Source organism: Phyllobates terribilis, unplaced genomic scaffold, assembly GCF_046119375.1.
Source record: "Phyllobates terribilis strain yellow unplaced genomic scaffold, ASM4611937v1 Scaffold_4__5_contigs__length_816908805, whole genome shotgun sequence".
In the NCBI taxonomy this organism is placed as follows: Eukaryota; Metazoa; Chordata; class Amphibia; order Anura; family Dendrobatidae; genus Phyllobates; species Phyllobates terribilis.
The window spans coordinates 792,998,498-793,016,830 of record NW_027362764.1 but is presented as its reverse complement, the minus strand read 5'-3'; the positions used below and the strand labels follow the sequence as shown (position 1 = coordinate 793,016,830).

Here is an 18,333-nt window from a genome sequence, read left to right as displayed (position 1 = left end):
ACCTGCTGTGTTTCAGAGGGAGGTGCTGGCGATATTCATTACTACCTGTGAAAGCTTTAGCAAGAGCAGTACTTCATCCTCTCTGGAGCTTGAAGATGTTTGCTCATTCGTCTGGAGTTCATCAAAAGCTAAGCAATTTCGCCCTATTTAGGGGGGGGGGGCAGGGGGATCAGTCTGTGAGAGAGAGGGCATGAAGAGCAGTCTGTGAGAGAGGTGGCATGGGGAGCTGTCTGTGAGAGAGGGGGCATGGGGAGCAGTCTATGAGGGAGGGGGCATGGGGAGCAGTCTATGAGAGAGGGGGAATGGGGAGCAGTCTGAGAGAGGGGGCATGGGGAGCAGTCTATGAGAGAGGGGGCATGGGGAGTAGTCTATGAGAGAGGGGGCATGGGGAGCAGTCTATGAGAGAGGGGGCATGGGGAGTAGTCTATGAGAGAGGGGGCATGGGGAGCAGTCTATGAGAGAGGGGGCATGGGGAGCAGTCTATGATAGAGGGGGCATGGGGAGCAGTGCGTGATAGAAGGGTCATGGGGAGAAGTCTGGGGAGAGGGGGCATGCGGAGCAGTCTGTGAGAGAGGGGGCATGGGGAGCAGTCTATGAGAGAGGGGGCATGGGAAGCAGTCTGTGAGAGAGGGGGCATGGGGAGCAGTCTATGAGAGAGGGGGCATGGGGAGAGGTCTATGAGAGAGGGGGCATAGGGAGCAGTCTGTGAGAGAGGGGGCATGGGAAGCAGTCTGTGAGAGAGGGGGCATGGGGAGCAGTCTATGAGAGAGGGGGCATGGGGAGCAGTCTGTGAGAGAGAGGGCATGGGAAGCAGTCTGTGAGAGAGGGGGCATGGGGAGCAGTGCATGGTAGAAGGGTCATGGGGAGAAGTCTGGGGAGAGGGGGCATGCGGAGCAGTCTGTGAGAGAGAAGGCATGGGAAGCAGTCTGTGAGAGACGGGGCATGGGGAGCAGTCTATTAGAGAGGGGGCATGGGGAGCAGTCTATGAGAGAGGGGGCATGGGGAGCAGTCTGTGAGAGAGGGAGCATGGGAAGCAGTCTGTGAGAGAGGGGGCATGGGGAGCAGTGCGTGGCAGAAGGGTCATAGGGAGAAATCTGGGGAGAGGGGGCATGCAGAGCAGTCTGTGAGAGAGAGGGCATGGGAAGCAGTCTGTGAGAGAGGGGGCATGGGGAGCATTCTGTTAGAAAGGGGACATGGTTAGCAGTGTTATGCATCTGTCCCAGATTCGTGCCTTGCTTCCCTCCCCCGGTTCAGTGAATTCTGCTGTGCTCCACATAAGAGTTTGCAGATTGCCTAGCGTGGTCCCATGTGAGCATCAGCCCTCACCTTTATGAGGCTCGCTGAGACACAAGACAAACTCAGCTAAGTTTATATGCCGCACATAGAAAAAAAGTGAATTTGAAGGGCCGAATTCTTTGCAGGATGATATGAAAATTTGAATGATACCATATATTTTTTTCTATACACCTTTTGGATCATTTTTTGAACATTTTTTTATTTTATTCTTTTAAATGACATTCATTTTATGGGCTATGGTACAGTTTTATACAGTTTAAACAAGTTTTATTTCCTCTTTGTGTCCCCTAATTTACCACATACAGTGATTTTTTTTCTTACAATTAACACCATATAGTAATTCTGACCAACTTATTATAGCAATGTCCCCATCCTTGTCCGCATCTTGTAGTAACATCCCCCATCCCGGTCCCCATTTTGCATTTTGTAGTAATATGCCCATCCCGGTCCCCATCTTGTAGTAATGTGCCCATCCTGGTCCACATCTTGCAGTAATGAGCCCATCCTGGTCCCCATCTTGTAGCAATGTGCCGATCCCGGTCCCCATCTTGAAGTAATGTACCCATCCCGGTCCCCATCTTGTTATTATGGCCCATGATGGTCCCAATCTTGTTGTTATGGCCCATGCTGGTTCCCATCTTGTAGTAATGTGCTCATCCTGGTCCCCATCTTGTAGTAATGTCCCCATCTTGTAGTAATGTGCCCATCCTGGTCCCCATCTTGTAGTAATGTGCCCATCCTGGTCCCCATCTTGTAGTAATGTGCCCATCGTGGTCCCCATCTTGCTGTAATGTGCCCATCCTGGTCCCCATCTTGTAGCAATGTGCCGATCCCAGTCCCCATCTTGAAGTAATGTACCCATCCCGATCCCCATCTTGTTGTTATGGCCCATGCTGGTTCCCATCTTGTAGTAATGTGCCCATCCTGGTCCCTATCTTGTAGTAATGTCCCCATCTTGTAGTAATGTGCCCATCCCGGTCCCCATCTTGTAGTAATGTGCCCATCCTGGTCCCCATCTTGTATTAAAGTGCCCATTCTTGTCCCCATCTTGTAGTAATGTGCCCATCACCGTCTCTATCTTGTAGTAATGTGCCAATCCCAGTTCCCATCTTGTAGTAGGTGCCCATCCTGGTCCCAATCTTGTAGTAATGTGCTCATCCTGGTCCCCATCTTGTAGTAATGTGCCCATCCTGGTCCCTATCTTGTAGTAATGTCCCCATCCTGGTCCCCATCTTGTAGTAATAGGACCATCCCGGTCCCCATCTTGTAGTATTGTGCCCATCCTGGTCCCTATCTGTCATAATGTCCCCATCATGGTCCCGATCTTTTAGTAATGGCCCATGCTGGTCCCGATCTTGTAGTAATGTGCCCATCCCGGTTCCCATCTTGTGGTAATAGCCAATGCTGGTCCCCATCTTGTAGTAATGTGCACATCCTGGTTCCCATCTTGTAGTAATGAGCCCATCCCGGTCCCCATCTTGTTGTAATGGCCCATGCTGGTTCCCACCTTGTAGTAATGGCCCATCCTGGACCCCATCTGGTAGTAATGTGCCAATCCTGGTCGCCATCTTTTAGTAATGTGCCCATGTTGGTCCCCATCTTGTGGTAATGCGCCCATCCTGGTCCCCATCTTGTAGTAATGTGCCCATCCCGGTCCCCATCTTGTAGTAAGGTCCCCATCCTGGTCCCCATCTTGTAGTAATGTGCCCATCCTGGTCCCCATCTTGTAATAATGCGCCCATAACGGTCCCCATCTTGTAGTAATGGCCCATGCTGGTCCCCATCTTGTAGTAATGGCCAATGCTGGTCCCGATCTTGTAGTAAAGTGCTCATCCTGGTCCCCATCTTGTAGTAATGTGCCCATCCCGGTCCCCATCTTGTAGTAATATGACCATCCTGGTCCCCATCGTGAAGTAATGTGCTCATCCTGGTCCCCATCTTGAAGTAATGTGCACATCCCGGTCCCCATCTTGTAGTAATGGCCCATCCGGTCCCAATTTTGTAGTAATGTGCCTATCGCGGTCCCCATCTTGAAGCAATGTGACCATCCTGGTCCCCATCTTGTAGTAATGTGCTCATCCTGGTCCCCATCTTGAAGTAATGTGCCCATGCTGGTACCCATCTTGTAGCAATGTGCCCATCCTGGTCCCCATATTGTAGGAATGTGTCCATGCTGGTCCCCATCTTGTAGTAATGGCCCATGCTGGTCCCCATTTTGTAGTAGTGTGCCCATCCTGGTCCCGATCTTGTAGTAATGTGCTCATCCTGGTCCCCATCTTGAAGAAATGTGCCCATCCCGGTCCCCGTCTTGTAGCAATGGCCCATCCCGGTCCCCATTTTGTAGCATTGTGCCGATCCCGGTCCCCATCTTGAAGTAATGTACCCATCCCGGTCCCCATCTTGTTGTTATGGCCCATGCTGGTTCCCATCTTGTAGTAATGTGCCCATCTTGTAGTAATGTGCCCATCCCGGTCCCCATCTTGTTGTTATGGCCCATCCTGGTCCCCATCTTGTAGTAATGTCCCCATCTTGTAGTAATGTGCCCATCCCGGTCCCCATCTTGTAGTAATGTGCCCATCCCGGTCCCCATCTTGTTGTTATGGCCCATGCTGGTCCCCATCTTGTTGTTATGGCCCATGCTGGTTCCCATCTTGTAGTAATGTGTAGAGATGAGCGGTGTTCGACTAGAACTGTTCGCCAATCTCAAATTCGAGCTGTTTTGGGCGGTGTTCGAGTTGATCGACGAACCCGAACAATTTGCAAAAAATTTGGCTGTTCGAGGTTATGTTCGATAACTGTTCGTGCACCAAAAGCGTGTCCTGCATGTCTGGCGCTATTTAGAGCACCAATCATGCAGGGATTGTCTGCCACTCACTGTAATGCCACAGCCATGGTGGTTGTGGCATTACAGTGATTGCCCAAATCAATGGGAACAGTGCTCACAGTGAAACATGAAAAGCCGGCAATTCAGCAGCGGCAAACACCGGTACCCGACAATTTACAACAGAAATAATAGAGCATCACACATAGATTAGATAGATAGAAACATGTCAGTCACATATATATGAAGTACAGTGACAGTGTTGCTTACTGTACTTGTCATTTAGTGTAAAGGATTTATTAAAAAAAATAATAGTGTTTTCATGCACCGTCTCTTTAAAAAAGCCGGCCGGCAATTCAGCAGCGGTACCCGACAATTTAGAATAGAAGGAATAGAGAATGACACATAGATTAGATAGATAGAAACATGTCAGTCACATATATAAGAAGTACAGTGACAGTGTTGATTACTGTACTTGTCATTTAGTGTTAAAATAAAGGATTTATTTAAAAAAAAATAGGCGTGGGGTTCCCCGTAATTCTAGTCTCTAGTGGAGGTTAAGCAGACGGCTGGGGCAGATGTTTGAAGCCTGGGAAGGGGGTAATACCCACGGAGCTTCCCAGGCTACTAATATCAGCCCCCAGCTGAATACCTAGCCTTTACTAGCTATTAAAATGGGGGACCCCCCCAAAAAAAATTGACGTGGGGTCCCCCCTATTTTAATAGCTAGCAAAGGCTAGGCAGACAGCTGGGGGCTGATATTAATAGCCCAGGAAGGGTGCCATGAATATTGGCCCCCTCCCAGGCTAGAAACACCAGCCATCAGCCGCCCCAGAAATGGCGCATCCATAGGATGCGCCAATTCTGGCACTTAGCCTCGCTCTTCCCACTGCCCTGTAGCGGTGGCAGTGGGGTAATAGGGCTGGGGTTGATGTCAGCTTATAATGTCAGCTGACATCAAGCCCAGGTTAGTAATGGAGAGGCGTCTATAAGACACCCCCATTACTAACCCCATAGTCAAAGTTAAAAAAAAAACACAAACACCCAGAATAAATTCCTTTTAATTGAAATAAAGACACAATTCTTTATTGTTCTAAATCAAACCATACTCACCATCACGCCCATTCCTGCTGAAGCCAACGATCTCCTGCAATAAAAGTAAAATAATAAAGCAACATCATCCTTACCTTTCCATGGTTCCCATGAAGGCTCCAGCTCTGCTACATCGAGATGACAGGCTGGACCGCAGCAGAACGCTGCCATCCAGCCTGTCATCCCGCAGACACTGAGAAGCGCAGGCATGCTTGCGCTCCTCAGTGTCTCGCTGTGACGGCATCCAGATGAGCCGAGGTCATGTCCAATGAACTCAGCTCACCTCATGCACGTCACTGACAGCGTGGGAGAATTCTCCTGCACTCAGCGCTTCAGTGTGAGAATTCTCCCACGCTGTCAGTGACGTGCATGAGGTGAGCTCATGTCCAATGAACTCAGCTCACTTCATGCACGTCACTGACAGCGTGGAAAAATTCTCCTGCACTCAGCGCTTCAGCGTGAGAATTTTCCCACACTGTCAGTGACGTGCATGAGGTGAGTTCATGTCCAATGATCTCCGCTCACCTCATGCACGTCACTGACAGCGTGGGAGAATTCTCACGCTGAAGCGCTGAGTGCAGGAGAATTTTCCCACGCTGTCAGTGACGTGCATGAGGTGAGCCGAGTACATTGGACATGCCGTCACAGCAAGACACTGAGGAGCGCAAGCAAGCCTGCGCTTCTCAGTGTCTGCGGGATGACAGGCTGGATGGCAGCGTTCTGCTGCGGTCCAACCTGTCATCTCGATGTAGCAGAGCTGGAGCCGTCGTGGGAACCATGGAAAGGTAAGGATGATGTTGCTTTATTATTTTTCTTTTATTGCAGGAGATCGTTGGCTTCAGCTGGAATAGGTGTGATGGTGAGTATGGTTTAATTTAGAACAATAAAGAATTGTGTGTTTATTTCAATTAAAGGACTTTATTCTGGGTGTTTGTGTTTTTTTTAAATACTTTACTAGAAATTCATGGCGGTCATGTCTAATATTGGCGTGACCCCATGAATTTCAGGCTTAGGGCCAGCTGATAATGCCAAGCTGGCCCTAACCCCTTTATTACCCAGTGAGCCACCGCACCAGGGCCCTGGATGAGTTGGGTACAGCGCCAGAAGATGGCGCATCTATGAACGCGCCATTTTCCGGGGTGGCTGCGGACTGCAATTTGCAGCGGGGGGGGGCCCAGAAAGCTTGGGCCTCCCTGCGCTGCGGATTCCAGCCCCCAGCTGCCTAGTTGTATCTGGCTGGACACAAAAATAGGGCAAAGCCCCACGTCAATTTTTTTTTAATTAATTCATGAAATAATTTTAAAAAAAAAGGGCTTCCCTATATTGTTGTGTCCGGCCAGGTACAAATAGGCAGCTGGTGGTTGGGGGCAGCCCGTTCCTGCCTGCTGTACCTGGCTGGACACAAATATAGTGCGAAGCCCCACGTCAATTTTTTTTAAATTATTTCATGAATTTCATGAAATAATTTAAAAAAAAAATACGTGGGGCTTCGCCCTATTTTTGTGTCCAGCCAGGTACAACTAGGCAGCTGTGGGCTGGAATCTGCAGCGCAGGGAGGCCCAAGCTTTCTGTGCCCCCCCCCCCCACTGCAAATTGCAGTCCACAGCCACCCCTGAAAATGGCGCGTTCAAAGAAGCGCCATCTTCTGACGCTGTACCCAACTCATCCAGGGCCCTGATGCGGTGGCTCACTGGGTAATAAAGGGGTTAGGGCCATCTTGCTATTATCAGCTGGCCCTAAGCCCGAAATTCATGGGGTCACGCCAATATTAGACATGACCGCCATGAATTTCTAGTAAAGTATTTAAAAAAAACACAAACACCCAGAATAAAGTCCTTTATTTGAAATAAACACACAATTCTTTATTGTTCTAAATTAAACCATACTTACCATCACACCCATTCCAGTTGAAGCCAACGATCTCCTGCAATAAAAGTAAAATAATAAAGCAACCTCATCCTTACCTTTCCATGGTTCCCACGACTGCTTCGGCTCTGCTACATCGAGATGACAGGCTGGACCAAAGCAGAACGCTGCCATCCAGCCTGTCATCCCGCAGACGCTGAGAAGCGCAGGCATGCTTGCGCTCCTCAGTGTCTCGCTGTGACGGCATCCAGATGAGTCGAGTTCATGTCCAATGAACTCGGCTCACCTCATGCACGTCACTGACAGCGTGGGAAAATTCTCCTGCACTCAGCGCTTCAGCGTGAGAATTTTCCCACGCTGTCAGTGAAGTGCATGAGGTGAGCTCATGTCCAATGATCTCAGCTCACCTCATGCACGGCACTGACAGCGTGGGAGAATTCTCACGCTGAAGCGCTGAGTGCAGGAGAATTTTCCCACGCTGTCAGTGACGTACATGAGGTGAGCTGAGTTCATTGTCAGCTCATCTGGATGCCGTCACAGCCAGACACTGAGGAGCGCAAGCATGCCTGCGCTTCTCAGTGTCTGCGGCATGGCAAGCTGGATGGCAGCGTTCTGCTGCGGTCCAGCCTGTCATCTCGATGTAGCAGAGCTGAAGCTGTCGTGGGAACCATGGGAAGGTAAGGATGAGGTTGCTTTATTATTTTTCTTTTATTGCAGGAGATCGTTGGCTTCAGCTGGAATGGGCGTGACGGTAAGTATGGTTTAATTTAGAACAATAAAGAATTGTGTGTTTATTTCAATTAAAGGACTTTATTCTGGGTGTTTGTGTTTTTTTTAACTTTGACTATGGGGTTAGTAATGGGGGTGTCCTATAGACGCCTCTCCATTACTAACCTGGGCTTGATGTCAGCTGGCATTATAAGCTGACCTCAACCCCAGCCCTATTACCCCACTGCCACCGCTACAGGGCAGTGGGAAGAGCGAGGCTAAGTGCCAGAATTGGCGCATCCTATGGATGCGCCATTTCTAGGGCGGCTGACGGCTGGTGTTTCTAGCCTGGGAGGGGGCCAATATTCTTGGCACCCTTCCTGGGCTATGAATATCAGCCCCCAGCTGTCTGCCTAGCCTTTGCTAGCTATTAAAATAGGGGGGACCCCACGTCATTTTTTGGGGGGTCCCCCATTTTAATAGCTAGTAAAGGCTAGGTATTCAGCTGGGGGCTGATATTAGTAGCCTGGGAAGCTCCATGGGTATTACCCCCTTCCCAGGCTTCAAACATCTGCCCCAGCCGTCTGCTTAACCTCCGCTAGAGACTAAAATTACGGGGAACCCCACGCCAATTTTTTTTTAATAAATCCTTTATTTTAACACTAAATGACAAGTACAGTAACTAACACTGTCACTGTACTTCATATATATGTGACTGACAAGTTTCTATCTATCTAATCTATGTGTGATTCTCTATTCTTTCTATTCTAAATTGTCGGGTACAGATGCTGAATTGCCGGCCGGCTTTTTTAAAGAGACGGTACATGAAAACACCAATATTTTTTTTAATAAATCTTTTACACTAAATGACAAGTACAGTAAGCAACACTGTCACTGTACTTCATATATATGTGACTGACATGTTTCTATCTATCTAATCTATGTGTGATGCTCTATTCCTTCTTGTCTAAATTGTCGGGTACCGGTGTATGCCGCTGCTAAATTGCCGGCCGGCTTTTTTAAAGAGAGCGTCTTCTGAGCAGTTTGTCAGCTTTTGGACACCTTTGAAGGTGTTTTCTATGTGTTTCTATGTGTTTTTGTTTGCCTGCCATTGGTTTTAACGGTGTTCGACGGTGTTCTAAGGTGTTCGACGAACAGTTCGACGAACAGTTCCTCGAACATCCCGTTGTTCGACAAACCGAACCGAACCCGAACACTAGGGGGGTGGCTCAACACTAGTAATGTGCTCATCCTGGTCCCCATCTTGTAGTAATGTGCCCATCCCGGTCCCCATCTTGTAGTAATGTGCCCATCCTGGTCCCCATCTTGTAGTAATGTGCCCATCCTGGTCCCCATCTTGCAGTAATGTGCCCATCCTGGTCCCCATCTTGTAGCAATGTGCCGATCTCAGTCCCCATCTTGAAGTAATGCACCCATCCCGGTCCTCATCTTGTTGTTATGGTCCATGCTGGTTCCCATCTTGTAGTAATCTGCCCATCCTGGTCCCCATCTTGTAGTAATGTCCCCATCTTGTAGTAATGTGCCCATCCAGGTCCCCATCTTGTAGTAATGTGCTCATCCTAGTCCCCATCTTGTATTAATGTGCCCATTGCTGTCCCCATCTTGTAGTAATGTGCCCATCACGGTCTCTATCTTGTAGTAATGTGCCAATCCCAGTTCCCATCTTGTAGTAAGGTGCCCATCATGGTCCCCATCTTGTAGTAATGTGCCCATCCCGGTCCCCATCTGGTAGTAATGTGCCAATCCTGGTCGCCATCTTGTAGTAATGTGCCCATGTTGGTCCCCATCTTGTAGTAATGCGCCCATCCTGGTCCCCATCTTGTAGTAATGTGCCCATCCCGGTCCCCATCTTGTAGTAGGGTCCCCATCCTGGTCCCCATCTTGTAGTAATGTGCCCATCTTGGTCCCCATCTTGTAGTAATGGGCCCATCCTGGTCCCCATCTTGTAATAATGCAACCATAACGGTCCCCATCTTGTAGTAATGCGCCCATAACGGTCCCCATCTTGTAGTAATGGCCCATGCTGGTCCCCATCTTGTAGTAATGGCCAATGCTGGTCCCGATCTTGTAATAATGTGCCCATCCTGGTTCCCATCTTGTAGTAATGAGCCCATCCCGGTCCCCATCTTGTTGTAATGGCCCATGCTGGTTCCCACCTTGTAGTAATGGCACATCCTGGTCCCCATCTGGTAGTAATGTGCCAATCCTGGTCGCCATCTTGTAGTAATGTGCCCATGTTGGTCCCCATCTTGTGGTAATGCGCCCATCCTGGTCCCCATCTTGTATTAATGTGCCCATCCCGGTCCCCATCTTGTAGTAAGGTCCCCATCCTGGTCCCCATCTTGTAGTAATGTGCCCATCTTGGCCCCCATCTTGTAGTAATGTGCCCATCCTGGTCCCCATCTTGTAATAATGCGCCCATAACGGTCCCCATCTTGTAGTAATGCTCCCATAACGGTCCCCATCTTGTAGTAATGGACCATGCTGGTCCCCATCTTGTAGTAATGGCCAATACTGGTCCCGATCTTGTAGTAATGTGCTCATCCTGGTCCCCATCTTGTAGTAATGTGCCCATGCTGGTCCCTATCTTGTAGTAATGGCCCATGCTGGTCCCCATTTTGTAGTAATGTGCCCATCCTGGTCCCCATCTTGTAGTAATGTGCCATGCTGGTCCCCATCTTGTAGTAATGTGCCCATCCCGGTCCCCATCTTGTAGTAATGGCCAATGCTGGACCCCATCTTGTAGAAATGTGCCCATCCCGGTGGCCAATGCTGGTCCCCATCTTGTAGTAATGTGCCCACCCCGGTTCCTATCTTGCAGTAATGTGCCCATCCCAGTCCCCATCTTGTAGTAATGTGCCCATCCCGGTCCCCATTTTGTAGTGATGTGCCCATCCTGGTCCCCATCTTGTAGTAATGTGCCATGCTGGTCCCCATCTTGTAGTAATGTGCACATCCCGGTCCCCATCTTGTAGTAATATGACCATCCTGGTCCCCATCTTGTATTAATGTGCTTATCCTGGTTCCCATCTTGTTGTAATGGCCCATGCTGGTTCCCACCTTGTAGTAATGGCACATCCTGGTCCCCATCTGGTAGTAATGTGCCAATCCTGGTCGCCATCTTGTAGTAATGTGCCCATGTTGGTCCCCATCTTGTGGTAATGTGCCCATCCTGGTCCCCATCTTGTATTAATGTGCCCATCCCGGTCCCCATCTTGTAGTAAGGTCCCCATCCTGGTCCCCATCTTGTAGTAATGTGCCCATCTTGGCCCCCATCTTATAGTAATGGGCCCATCCTGGTCCCCATCTTGTAATAATGCGCCCATAACGGTCCCCATCTTGTAGTAATGCTCCCATAACGGTCCCCATCTTGTAGTAATGGACCATGCTGGTCCCCATCTTGTAGTAACGGCCAATGCTGGTCCCGATCTTGTAGTAATGTGCTCATCCTGGTCCCCATCTTGTAGAAATGTCCCCATCTTGTAGAAATGTGCTCATCCTGGTCCCCATCTTGTAGTAATGTGCCCATGCTGGTCCATATCTTGTAGTAATTGCCCATGCTGGTCCCCATTTTGTAGTAATGTGCCCATCCTGGTCCCCATCTTGTAGTAATGTGCCATGCTGGTCCCCATCTTGTAGTAATGTGCACATCCCGGTCCCCATCTTGTAGTAATGGCCAATGCTGGACCCCATCTTGAAGAAATGTGCCCATCCCGGTCCCCGTCTTGTAGCAATGGCCCATCCCGGTCCCCATTTTGTAGTAATGTGCCCATCGCGGTCCCCATCTTGTAGCAATGTGCCCATCCTGGTCCCCATCTTGCAGTAATGTGCCCATGCTGGTCCCCATCTTGTAGTAATGTGCCCATCCCGGTCCCCATCTTGTAGTAATGGCCAATGCTGGACCCCATCTTGTAGAAATGTGCCCATCCCGGTGGCCAATGCTGGTCCCCATCTTGTAGTAATGTGCCCATCCCGGTTCCTATCTTGCAGTAATGTGCCCATCCCAGTCCCCATCTTGTAGTAATGTGCCCATCCCGGTCCCCATTTTGTAGTAATGTGCCCATCCCGGTCCCCATTTTGTAGTGATGTGCCCATCCTGGTCCCCATCTTGTAGTAATGTGCCATGCTGGTCCCCATCTTGTAGTAATGTGCACATCCCGGTCCCCATCTTGTAGTAATATGACCATCCTGGTCCCCATCTTGTATTAATGTGCTCATCCTGGTCCCCATCTTGAAGTAATGTGCCCATGCTGGTACCCATCTTGGAGCAATGTGCCCATCCAAGTCCCCATCTTGTAGTAATGTGCCCATGCTGGTCCGCATCTTGTAGTAATGGCCAATGCTGGTCCCCATCTTATAGTAATGTGCCCATCCCGGTCTCCATCTTGTAGTAATGTGCCCATCCTGGTCCCCATCTTGTAGTAATGTGCCCATGCTGGTCCCCATCTTGTAGTAATGGCCAATGCTGGTCCCCATCTTGTAGTAATGTGCCCATCCCGGTTACCATCTTGTAGTAATGGCCAATGCTGGTACCCATCTTGTAGTAATGTGCCCATCCCGGTGGCCAATGCTGGTCCCCATCTTGTAGTAATATGCCCATCCCGGTTCCTATCTTGTAGTAATGTACCCATCCTGGTCCCCATCTTGTAGTAATGTGCCCATCCCGGTCCCCATATTGTAGGAATGTGCCCATGCTGGTCCCCATCTTGTAGTAATGGCCCATGCTGGTCCCCATTTTGTAGTAATGTGCCCATCCTGGTCCCGATCTTGTAGTAATGTGCTCATCCTGGTCCCCATCTTGAAGAAATGTGCCCATCCCGGTCCCCGTCTTGTAGCAATGGCCCATCCCGGTCCCCATTTTGTAGTAATGTGCCCATCGCGGTCCCCATCTTGTAGCAATGTGCCCATCCTGGTCCCCATCTTGCAGTATTGTGCCCATCCTGGTCCCCATCTTGTAGCAATGTGCCGATCCCGGTCCCCATCTTGAAATAATGTACCCATTCCGGTCCCCATCTTGTTGTTATGGCCCATGCTGGTTCCCATCTTGTAGTAATGTGCCAATCCTGGTCCCCATCTTGTAGTAATGTCCCCATCTTGTAGTAATGTGAACATCCCGGTCCCCATCTTGTAGAAATGTGCCCATCCCGGTCCCCATCTTGTTGTTATGGCCAATGCTGGTCCCCACCTTGTTGTTATGGCCCATGCTGGTTCCCATCTTGTAGTAATGTGCTCATCCTGGTCCCCATCTTGTAGAAATGTCCCCATCTTGTAGAAATGTGCCCATCCCGGTCCCCATCTTGTAGTAATGTGCCCATCCTGGTCCCCATCTTGTAGTAATGTGCCCATCCTGGTCCCCATCTTGCAGTAATGTGCCCATCCTGGTCCCCATCTTGTAGCAATGTGCCGATCCCAGTCCCCATCTTGAAGTAATGTACCCATCCCGGTCCCCATCTTGTTGTTATGGCCCATGCTTTTTCGCATCTTGTAGTAATCTGCCCATCCTGGTCCCCATCTTGTAGTAATGTCCCCATCTTGTAGTAATGTGCCCATCCCGGTCCCCATCTTGTAGTAATGTGCCCATCCTAGTCCCCATCTTGTATTAATGTGCCCATTCTTGTCCTCATCTTGTAGTAATGTGCCCATCACGATCTCTATCTTGTAGTAATGTGCCAATCCCAGTTCCCATCTTGTAGTAAGGTGTCGATCCTGGTCCCCATCTTGTAGTAATGTGCCCATCCCGGTCCCCATCTGGTAGTAATGTGCCCATGTTGGTCCCCATCTTGTAGTAATGCGCCCATCCTGGTCCCCATATTGTAGTAATGTGCCCATCCCGGTCCCCATCTTGTAGTAAGGTCCCCATCCTGGTCCCCATCTTGTAGTAATGTGCCCATCTTGGTTCCCATCTTGTAGTAATGGGCCCATCCTGGTCCCCATCTTGTAATAATGCACCCATAATGGTCCCCATCTTGTAGTAATGCGCCCATAACGGTCCCAATCTTGTAGTAATGGCCCATGCTGGTCCCCATCTTGTAGTAATGGCCAATGCTGGTCCCGATCTTGTAGTAATGTGCTCATCCTGGTCCCCATCTTGTAGTAATGTGCCCATGCTGGTCCCTATCTTGTAGTAATGGCCATGCTGGTCCCCATTTTGTAGTAATGTGCCCATCCTGGTCCCCATCTTGTAGTAATGTGCCATGCTGGTCCCCATCTTGTAGTAATGTGCCCATCCCGGTCCCCATCTTGTAGTAATGGCCAATTCTGGTCCCCATCTTGTAGTAATGTGCCCATCCCGGTGGCCAATGCTGGTCCCCATCTTGTAGTAATGCACCCATCCCGGTCCCCATTTTGCAGTAATGTGCCCATCCTGGTCCCCATCTTGTAGTAATGTGCCATGCTGGTCCCCATCTTGTAGTAATGTGCCCATCCCGTTCCCCATCTTGTAGTAATATGACCATCCTGGTCCCCATCTTGTAGTAATGTGCTCATCCTGGTCCCCATCTTGAAGTAATGTGCCCATCCCGGTCCACATCTTGTAGTAATGGCCCATCCGGTCCCCATTTTGTTGTAATGTGCCTATCGCGGTCCCCATCTTGTAGCAATGTGACCATCCTGGTCCCCATCTTGAAGTTATGTGCCCATCCCGGTCCCCATCTTGTAGTAATGGCCGATCCCGGTCCCTATTTTGTAGTAATGTGCCAATCGTGGTCCCCATCTTGTAGCAATGTGCCCATCCAAGTCCCCATCTTGTAGTAATGTGCCCATGCTGGTTCCCATCTTGTAGTAACGGCCAATGCTGGTCCCCATCTTGTAGTAATGTGCCCATCCCGGTCTCCATCTTGTAGTAATGTGCCCATCCTTGTCCCCATCTTGTAGTAATGTGCCAATGCTGGTCCCCATCTTGTAGTAATGGCCAATGCTGGTCCCCATCTTGTAGTAATGTGCCCATCCCGGTCCCCATCTTGTAGTAATGGCCAATGCTGGTCCCCATCTTGTAGTAATGTGCCCATCCCGGTGGCCAATGCTGGTCCCCATCTTGTAGTAATATGCCCATCCCGGTGGCCAATGCTGGTCCCCATCTTGTAGTAATGTGCCCATCCCGGTTTCTATCTTGTAGTAATGTACCCATCCCGGTCCCCATCTTGTAGTAATGTGCCCATCTCGGTCCCCATATTGTAGGAATGTGCCCATGCTGGTCCCCATCTTGTAGTAATGGCCCATGCTGGTCCCCATTTTGTAGTAATGTGCCCATACTGGTCCCGATCTTGTAGTAATGTGCTCATCCTGGTCCCCATCTTGAAGTAATGTACCCATCCCGGTCCCCATCTTGTAGTAATGTGCCCATCCGGGTCCCCATATTGTAGGAATGTGCCCATGCTGGTCCCCATCTTGTAGTAATGGCCCATGCTGGTCCCCATTTTGTAGTAATGTGCTCATCCTGGTCCCCATCTTGAAGTTATGTGCCCATCCCGGTCCCCATCTTGTAGTAATGGCCGATCCCGGTCCCCATTTTGTAGTAATGTGCCAATCGTGGTCCCCATCTTGTAGCAATGTGCCCATCCAAGTCCCCATCTTGTAGTAATGTGCCCATGCTGGTCCCCATCTTGTAGTAACGGCCAATGCTGGTCCCCATCTTGTAGTAATGTGCCCATCCCGGTGTCCATCTTGTAGTAATGTGCCCATCCTTGTCCCCATCTTGTAGTAATGGCCAATGCTGGTCCCCATCTTGTAGTAATGTGCCCATCCCGGTCCCCATCTTGTAGTAATGGCCAATGCTGGTCCCCATCTTGTAGTAATGTGCCCATCCCGGTGGCCAATGCTGGTCCCCATCTTGTAGTAATATGCCCATCCCAGTCCCCATCTTGTAGTAATGTGCCCATCCCGGTCCCCATCTTGTAGTAATGTGCCCATCCAGGTCCCCATATTGTAGGAATGTGCCCATGCTGGTTACCATCTTGTAGTAATGGCCCATGCTGGTCCCCATTTTGTAGTAATGTGCCCATCCTGGTCCCGATCTTGTAGTAATGTGCTCATCCTGGTCCCCATCTTGAAGTAATGTGCCCATCCTGGTCCCCGTCTTGTAGCAATGGCCCATCCCGGTCCCCATTTTGTAGTAGTGTGCCCATCGTGGTTCCCATCTTGTAGCAATGTGCCCATCCCAGTCCCTATCTTGTAGTAATGTGCCCATCCTGGTCGCTATCCTGTAGTAATGGCCCATCCCGGTCCCCATCTTTTTGTAATGGCCCATGCTGGTCCCCATCTTGTAGTAATGGCCAATGCTGGTCCCGATCTTGTAGTAATGTGCTCATCCTGGTACCCATCTTGTTGTAATGTGCCCACGCTGGTTCCCATCTTGTAGCAATGTGCCCATCCTGGTCCCCATCTTTTAGTAATGTGCCCATCCCGGTCCCCATCTTGTAGTAATGTGCCCATGCTGGTCCCCATCTTTTAGTAATGTGCCCATCCCGGTCCCCATCTTGTAGTAATGTGCCCATCCCGGCTCCTATCTTGTAGTAATGTGCCCATGCTGGTCCCCATCTTGTAGTTATGGCCAATGCTGGTCCCCATCTTGTAGTAATGTGCCCATCCCGGTGGCCAATGCTGGTCCCCATCTTGTAGTAATGTGCCCATCCTGGTCCCCATCTTGTAGTAATGGCCAATGCTGGTCCCCATCTTCTAGTAATGTGCCCATCCCGGTTCCTATCTTGTAGTAATATGCCCATCCCGGTCCCCATCTTGTAGTAATGGCCCATGCTGGTCGTTAACTTGTAGAACATTCAACTGAAAATAATCACTGACTTCGGCGGCCCTCCTGACCAGGCCGGAATCATTATGGGGGCTCCGGTGCCTGCAGGCTGCATTTTTGAGACCCCTGATCTAGCGGCTTGGTATTGCATTAAGAGTAGACTTCTTTGTTGCTGGTTCTTGGCTTGCTTCTTAACTTTTCTGCTTTCACACTGCCTAACTGCGTTTCCTGACATTCTCCTCCTGCCTGCAGTTTCAAGCAGTCCACCTGCCTGCGGTTTATTAACAACCTCTGCATGCCTGCAGTTTCCTGCACTCTGCCTGCCTGAGGTTTTCTGATGTCCTCTGCCTGCCTGCAGTCTCCCAACCTGCACCTACTTGCCTGGGGTCTTCTTGTGCTTGGCTGTCTATGTCCGGTGTGCTCCTTCTATCTGCTGCGCTGATGCCCGAGGTTCGTGTGCCTACTTACCCAGACATTGGGCTTGGAGCATCAGCCTCAACTTGTGAGTCTAATAAGCAGTCTGTGAGAGAGAAGTCATTTTGAGCATTTTGTGAGAGAGGGGACATGGGGAGTAGTGTTGAGCCACCCCCGTAGTGTTCGAGTTCGGTTCGGTTCGTCGAACACCCGTGTGTTCGCCGAACTGTTCGTCGAACTGTTCGTCGAACACCTTCGAACACCGTTAAAACCAATGGCAGGCAAACAAAAATACATAGAAACACATAGAAAACACCTTCAAAGGTGTCCAAAAGCTGACAAACTGCTCAGAAGACACAACTAACACATGGAAAAGTGACAAGTACATATAGTCATGCGAAAAGAAAAGAGGTGGAGGAGTAAAAGGAGGGGGAGACACAGATATAGGCATGTCATGCCCTTCTAAAATCCAAAAAGTGAGAAGCCGACACGTTCAGTCCGCTCCTGCCTGTGCCACCTCCGTGTCGCCGGGTTTGTGCCAGAGCCGCGGTGAACCCTGACGGCCAGACCCCCTCTCCCAATACTGGTGCCTGTCCGCTGGTGGGTCGAGCGAGCCCCCCTGTGGTGGAGGCAGCTCTAAGCTTTTTAATTTAAATTGTCTCTCTAATTTGAATGAATACACTTTAAATCCATTTACAAGGATCTGTTGGAGGGCAAGTCTCATGCCAGCAGCCGCGTAATTCCAGCTCCAGTAGCGTCCACTAAAGCTGCTGCAGTTAAAACGCTTTTATAAGGATCGAGCTCGGCTGTCCACCGCAAGGCATCCTACTGCCAGTCCCAGCCCCTATGCCTTGGGGTGCCTCCTGATGCTCTTCACTGAGTATCCCGTGGTCCCGAAGCATTTCCTTTGAAAAAATTAAGTGTCCAAACTACAGGTGGTGTAGCTTGCTTAACAGCCGGGATAATCCGCTGACTAGCAGACACTGCTACTAGGCACAAAGTATTTCCTGGGCTAGATGCAGTTAAAAATTTGTAATTAGATACTCTCGTTGGATGCTGAGAAAGCATTCCATAGAGTCTCCTGGCACGCCATATATGATTCTCTTAAAAAGCTTGGGGGAGGGGTCTAGGGGACCCTTTTATAGCCAAAATCACGGCCCTGTATCACAATACGTCACCTAGGCTGAAGATAAATGGAACTGTAGCACCCTGAGGGCTCGGTTGCTACAGAGGTATTGCACCTCACCCAGAGGTGTGATATCTCACTCACAGGTAAGGATGGTGTGTGGATCAGGACCCAACACCTGCATGCATTACACCACATTGCCGTGGGGCAGGGCGACCAATATGCCTCTGAGATGGGCACGACAGT

At 50.0% G+C, this 18,333-nt stretch overlaps 1 protein-coding gene across 13 annotated transcripts in view; it reads right to left on the bottom strand.

Annotated features, from left to right (window-relative positions):
• Positions 1–18,333, bottom strand: part of LOC141266083 (cytochrome P450 2C25-like) — a 464,276-nt gene that overhangs the window by 195,466 nt on the left and 250,477 nt on the right. The window lies entirely within an intron of this gene.